We start from the raw sequence: 7,711 nt of genomic DNA on the forward strand, positions 1-7,711 counted from the left end.
TTGAAACCGTGCACCTGGTGATTGAAAACGTGCATCTGGTAACCCAAAAATTCAAATATGGTCCTAAATGCATTTAAGGGTCATTCTGATATTAATGCCCGCTATGGAAACACCCTACTACGGCCCTCTCTCTGTCGGGGGCGACCTGAGTGCATTATGGACACTTTGAAATTTCACGATGGATACTGATTGCTATACAAGCGGTAACCCAAAAACACAAATATGGTCATAAATGCATTTAACGGTCATTCTGATTTTAATGCCCGCTATAGGAGCACCCTACTACGGCCCTCTTTCACTCAGGGCCGTCCTGGGTGCTTTATGGACTGTTTGACAAGTGCTGGAGGAGGAAATAGAGCCGTGCACCTGGTGATTGAAACCGTGCACCTGGTGATTGAAAACGTGCATCTGGTAACCCAAAAATTCAAATATGGTCCTAAATGCATTTAAGGGTCATTCTGATATTAATGCCCGCTATGGAAACACCCTACTACGGCCCTCTCTCTGTCGGGGGCGACCTGAGTGCATTATGGACACTTTGAAATTTCACGATGGATACTGATTGCTATACAAGCGGTAACCCAAAAACACAAATATGGTCATAAATGCATTTAACGGTCATTCTGATTTTAATGCCCGCTATAGGAGCACCCTACTACGGCCCTCTTTCACTCAGGGCCGTCCTGGGTGCTTTATGGACTGTTTGACAAGTGCTGGAGGAGGAAATAGAGCCGTGCACCTGGTGATTGAAACCGTGCATCTGGTAACCCAAAAACACAAATATGGTCATAAATGCATTTAACGGTCATTCTGATTTTAATGCCCGCTATAGGAGCACCCTACTACGGCCCTCTTTCACTCAGGGCCGTCCTGGGTGCTTTATGGACTGTTTGACAAGTGCTGGAGGAGGAAATAGAGCCGTGCACCTGGTGATTGAAACCGTGCACCTGGTGATTGAAAACGTGCATCTGGTAACCCAAAAATTCAAATATGGTCCTAAATGCATTTAAGGGTCATTCTGATATTAATGCCCGCTATGGAAACACCCTACTACGGCCCTCTCTCTGTCGGGGGCGACCTGAGTGCATTATGGACACTTTGAAATTTCACGATGGATACTGATTGCTATACAAGCGGTAACCCAAAAACACAAATATGGTCATAAATGCATTTAACGGTCATTCTGATTTTAATGCCCGCTATAGGAGCACCCTACTACGGCCCTCTTTCACTCAGGGCCGTCCTGGGTGCTTTATGGACTGTTTGACAAGTGCTGGAGGAGGAAATAGAGCCGTGCACCTGGTGATTGAAACCGTGCATCTGGTAACCCAAAAACACAAATATGGTCATAAATGCATTTAACGGTCATTCTGATTTTAATGCCCGCTATAGGAGCACCCTACTACGGCCCTCTTTCACTCAGGGCCGTCCTGGGTGCTTTATGGACTGTTTGACAAGTGCTGGAGGAGGAAATAGAGCCGTGCACCTGGTGATTGAAACCGTGCATCTGGTAACCCAAAAACACAAATATGGTCATAAATGCATTTAACGGTCATTCTGATTTTAATGCCCGCTATAGGAGCACCCTACTACGGCCCTCTTTCACTCAGGGCCGTCCTGGGTGCTTTATGGACTGTTTGACAAGTGCTGGAGGAGGAAATAGAGCCGTGCACCTGGTGATTGAAACCGTGCACCTGGTGATTGAAAACGTGCATCTGGTAACCCAAAAATTCAAATATGGTCCTAAATGCATTTAAGGGTCATTCTGATATTAATGCCCGCTATGGAAACACCCTACTACGGCCCTCTCTCTGTCGGGGGCGACCTGAGTGCATTATGGACACTTTGAAATTTCACGATGGATACTGATTGCTATACAAGCGGTAACCCAAAAACACAAATATGGTCATAAATGCATTTAACGGTCATTCTGATTTTAATGCCCGCTATAGGAGCACCCTACTACGGCCCTCTTTCACTCAGGGCCGTCCTGGGTGCTTTATGGACTGTTTGACAAGTGCTGGAGGAGGAAATAGAGCCGTGCACCTGGTGATTGAAACCGTGCATCTGGTAACCCAAAAACACAAATATGGTCATAAATGCATTTAACGGTCATTCTGATTTTAATGCCCGCTATAGGAGCACCCTACTACGGCCCTCTTTCACTCAGGGCCGTCCTGGGTGCTTTATGGACTGTTTGACAAGTGCTGGAGGAGGAAATAGAGCCGTGCACCTGGTGATTGAAACCGTGCACCTGGTGATTGAAAACGTGCATCTGGTAACCCAAAAATTCAAATATGGTCCTAAATGCATTTAAGGGTCATTCTGATATTAATGCCCGCTATGGAAACACCCTACTACGGCCCTCTCTCTGTCGGGGGCGACCTGAGTGCATTATGGACACTTTGAAATTTCACGATGGATACTGATTGCTATACAAGCGGTAACCCAAAAACACAAATATGGTCATAAATGCATTTAACGGTCATTCTGATTTTAATGCCCGCTATAGGAGCACCCTACTACGGCCCTCTTTCACTCAGGGCCGTCCTGGGTGCTTTATGGACTGTTTGACAAGTGCTGGAGGAGGAAATAGAGCCGTGCACCTGGTGATTGAAACCGTGCATCTGGTAACCCAAAAACACAAATATGGTCATAAATGCATTTAACGGTCATTCTGATTTTAATGCCCGCTATAGGAGCACCCTACTACGGCCCTCTTTCACTCAGGGCCGTCCTGGGTGCTTTATGGACTGTTTGACAAGTGCTGGAGGAGGAAATAGAGCCGTGCACCTGGTGATTGAAACCGTGCATCTGGTAACCCAAAAACACAAATATGGTCATAAATGCATTTAACGGTCATTCTGATTTTAATGCCCGCTATAGGAGCACCCTACTACGGCCCTCTTTCACTCAGGGCCGTCCTGGGTGCTTTATGGACTGTTTGACAAGTGCTGGAGGAGGAAATAGAGCCGTGCACCTGGTGATTGAAACCGTGCACCTGGTGATTGAAAACGTGCATCTGGTAACCCAAAAATTCAAATATGGTCCTAAATGCATTTAAGGGTCATTCTGATATTAATGCCCGCTATGGAAACACCCTACTACGGCCCTCTCTCTGTCGGGGGCGACCTGAGTGCATTATGGACACTTTGAAATTTCACGATGGATACTGATTGCTATACAAGCGGTAACCCAAAAACACAAATATGGTCATAAATGCATTTAACGGTCATTCTGATTTTAATGCCCGCTATAGGAGCACCCTACTACGGCCCTCTTTCACTCAGGGCCGTCCTGGGTGCTTTATGGACTGTTTGACAAGTGCTGGAGGAGGAAATAGAGCCGTGCACCTGGTGATTGAAACCGTGCATCTGGTAACCCAAAAACACAAATATGGTCATAAATGCATTTAACGGTCATTCTGATTTTAATGCCCGCTATAGGAGCACCCTACTACGGCCCTCTTTCACTCAGGGCCGTCCTGGGTGCTTTATGGACTGTTTGACAAGTGCTGGAGGAGGAAATAGAGCCGTGCACCTGGTGATTGAAACCGTGCACCTGGTGATTGAAAACGTGCATCTGGTAACCCAAAAATTCAAATATGGTCCTAAATGCATTTAAGGGTCATTCTGATATTAATGCCCGCTATGGAAACACCCTACTACGGCCCTCTCTCTGTCGGGGGCGACCTGAGTGCATTATGGACACTTTGAAATTTCACGATGGATACTGATTGCTATACAAGCGGTAACCCAAAAACACAAATATGGTCATAAATGCATTTAACGGTCATTCTGATTTTAATGCCCGCTATAGGAGCACCCTACTACGGCCCTCTTTCACTCAGGGCCGTCCTGGGTGCTTTATGGACTGTTTGACAAGTGCTGGAGGAGGAAATAGAGCCGTGCACCTGGTGATTGAAACCGTGCATCTGGTAACCCAAAAACACAAATATGGTCATAAATGCATTTAACGGTCATTCTGATTTTAATGCCCGCTATAGGAGCACCCTACTACGGCCCTCTTTCACTCAGGGCCGTCCTGGGTGCTTTATGGACTGTTTGACAAGTGCTGGAGGAGGAAATAGAGCCGTGCACCTGGTGATTGAAACCGTGCATCTGGTAACCCAAAAACACAAATATGGTCATAAATGCATTTAACGGTCATTCTGATTTTAATGCCCGCTATAGGAGCACCCTACTACGGCCCTCTTTCACTCAGGGCCGTCCTGGGTGCTTTATGGACTGTTTGACAAGTGCTGGAGGAGGAAATAGAGCCGTGCACCTGGTGATTGAAACCGTGCACCTGGTGATTGAAAACGTGCATCTGGTAACCCAAAAATTCAAATATGGTCCTAAATGCATTTAAGGGTCATTCTGATATTAATGCCCGCTATGGAAACACCCTACTACGGCCCTCTCTCTGTCGGGGGCGACCTGAGTGCATTATGGACACTTTGAAATTTCACGATGGATACTGATTGCTATACAAGCGGTAACCCAAAAACACAAATATGGTCATAAATGCATTTAACGGTCATTCTGATTTTAATGCCCGCTATAGGAGCACCCTACTACGGCCCTCTTTCACTCAGGGCCGTCCTGGGTGCTTTATGGACTGTTTGACAAGTGCTGGAGGAGGAAATAGAGCCGTGCACCTGGTGATTGAAACCGTGCATCTGGTAACCCAAAAACACAAATATGGTCATAAATGCATTTAACGGTCATTCTGATTTTAATGCCCGCTATAGGAGCACCCTACTACGGCCCTCTTTCACTCAGGGCCGTCCTGGGTGCTTTATGGACTGTTTGACAAGTGCTGGAGGAGGAAATAGAGCCGTGCACCTGGTGATTGAAACCGTGCACCTGGTGATTGAAAACGTGCATCTGGTAACCCAAAAATTCAAATATGGTCCTAAATGCATTTAAGGGTCATTCTGATATTAATGCCCGCTATGGAAACACCCTACTACGGCCCTCTCTCTGTCGGGGGCGACCTGAGTGCATTATGGACACTTTGAAATTTCACGATGGATACTGATTGCTATACAAGCGGTAACCCAAAAACACAAATATGGTCATAAATGCATTTAACGGTCATTCTGATTTTAATGCCCGCTATAGGAGCACCCTACTACGGCCCTCTTTCACTCAGGGCCGTCCTGGGTGCTTTATGGACTGTTTGACAAGTGCTGGAGGAGGAAATAGAGCCGTGCACCTGGTGATTGAAACCGTGCATCTGGTAACCCAAAAACACAAATATGGTCATAAATGCATTTAACGGTCATTCTGATTTTAATGCCCGCTATAGGAGCACCCTACTACGGCCCTCTTTCACTCAGGGCCGTCCTGGGTGCTTTATGGACTGTTTGACAAGTGCTGGAGGAGGAAATAGAGCCGTGCACCTGGTGATTGAAACCGTGCATCTGGTAACCCAAAAACACAAATATGGTCATAAATGCATTTAACGGTCATTCTGATTTTAATGCCCGCTATAGGAGCACCCTACTACGGCCCTCTTTCACTCAGGGCCGTCCTGGGTGCTTTATGGACTGTTTGACAAGTGCTGGAGGAGGAAATAGAGCCGTGCACCTGGTGATTGAAACCGTGCACCTGGTGATTGAAAACGTGCATCTGGTAACCCAAAAATTCAAATATGGTCCTAAATGCATTTAAGGGTCATTCTGATATTAATGCCCGCTATGGAAACACCCTACTACGGCCCTCTCTCTGTCGGGGGCGACCTGAGTGCATTATGGACACTTTGAAATTTCACGATGGATACTGATTGCTATACAAGCGGTAACCCAAAAACACAAATATGGTCATAAATGCATTTAACGGTCATTCTGATTTTAATGCCCGCTATAGGAGCACCCTACTACGGCCCTCTTTCACTCAGGGCCGTCCTGGGTGCTTTATGGACTGTTTGACAAGTGCTGGAGGAGGAAATAGAGCCGTGCACCTGGTGATTGAAACCGTGCATCTGGTAACCCAAAAAACACAAATATGGTCATAAATGCATTTAACGGTCATTCTGATTTAATGCCCGCTATAGGAGCACCCTACTACGGCCCTCTTTCACTCAGGGCCGTCCTGGGTGCTTTATGGACTGTTTGACAAGTGCTGGAGGAGGAAATAGAGCCGTGCACCTGGTGATTGAAACCGTGCATCTGGTAACCCAAAAACACAAATATGGTCATAAATGCATTTAACGGTCATTCTGATTTAATGCCCGCTATAGGAGCACCCTACTACGGCCCTCTTTCACTCAGGGCCGTCCTGGGTGCTTTATGGACTGTTTGACAAGTGCTGGAGGAGGAAATAGAGCCGTGCACCTGGTGATTGAAACCGTGCACCTGGTGATTGAAAACGTGCATCTGGTAACCCAAAAATTCAAATATGGTCCTAAATGCATTTAAGGGTCATTCTGATATTAATGCCCGCTATGGAAACACCCTACTACGGCCCTCTCTCTGTCGGGGGCGACCTGAGTGCATTATGGACACTTTGAAATTTCACGATGGATACTGATTGCTATACAAGCGGTAACCCAAAAACACAAATATGGTCATAAATGCATTTAACGGTCATTCTGATTTTAATGCCCGCTATAGGAGCACCCTACTACGGCCCTCTTTCACTCAGGGCCGTCCTGGGTGCTTTATGGACTGTTTGACAAGTGCTGGAGGAGGAAATAGAGCCGTGCACCTGGTGATTGAAACCGTGCATCTGGTAACCCAAAAACACAAATATGGTCATAAATGCATTTAACGGTCATTCTGATTTTAATGCCCGCTATAGGAGCACCCTACTACGGCCCTCTTTCACTCAGGGCCGTCCTGGGTGCTTTATGGACTGTTTGACAAGTGCTGGAGGAGGAAATAGAGCCGTGCACCTGGTGATTGAAACCGTGCACCTGGTGATTGAAAACGTGCATCTGGTAACCCAAAAATTCAAATATGGTCCTAAATGCATTTAAGGGTCATTCTGATATTAATGCCCGCTATGGAAACACCCTACTACGGCCCTCTCTCTGTCGGGGGCGACCTGAGTGCATTATGGACACTTTGAAATTTCACGATGGATACTGATTGCTATACAAGCGGTAACCCAAAAACACAAATATGGTCATAAATGCATTTAACGGTCATTCTGATTTTAATGCCCGCTATAGGAGCACCCTACTACGGCCCTCTTTCACTCAGGGCCGTCCTGGGTGCTTTATGGACTGTTTGACAAGTGCTGGAGGAGGAAATAGAGCCGTGCACCTGGTGATTGAAACCGTGCATCTGGTAACCCAAAAACACAAATATGGTCATAAATGCATTTAACGGTCATTCTGATTTTAATGCCCGCTATAGGAGCACCCTACTACGGCCCTCTTTCACTCAGGGCCGTCCTGGGTGCTTTATGGACTGTTTGACAAGTGCTGGAGGAGGAAATAGAGCCGTGCACCTGGTGATTGAAACCGTGCACCTGGTGATTGAAAACGTGCATCTGGTAACCCAAAAATTCAAATATGGTCCTAAATGCATTTAAGGGTCATTCTGATATTAATGCCCGCTATGGAAACACCCTACTACGGCCCTCTCTCTGTCGGGGGCGACCTGAGTGCATTATGGACACTTTGAAATTTCACGATGGATACTGATTGCTATACAAGCGGTAACCCAAAAACACAAATATGGTCATAAATGCATTTAACG

Source organism: Oncorhynchus kisutch, unplaced genomic scaffold (assembly GCF_002021735.2).
Source record: "Oncorhynchus kisutch isolate 150728-3 unplaced genomic scaffold, Okis_V2 scaffold440, whole genome shotgun sequence".
In the NCBI taxonomy this organism is placed as follows: domain Eukaryota; kingdom Metazoa; phylum Chordata; class Actinopteri; order Salmoniformes; family Salmonidae; genus Oncorhynchus; species Oncorhynchus kisutch.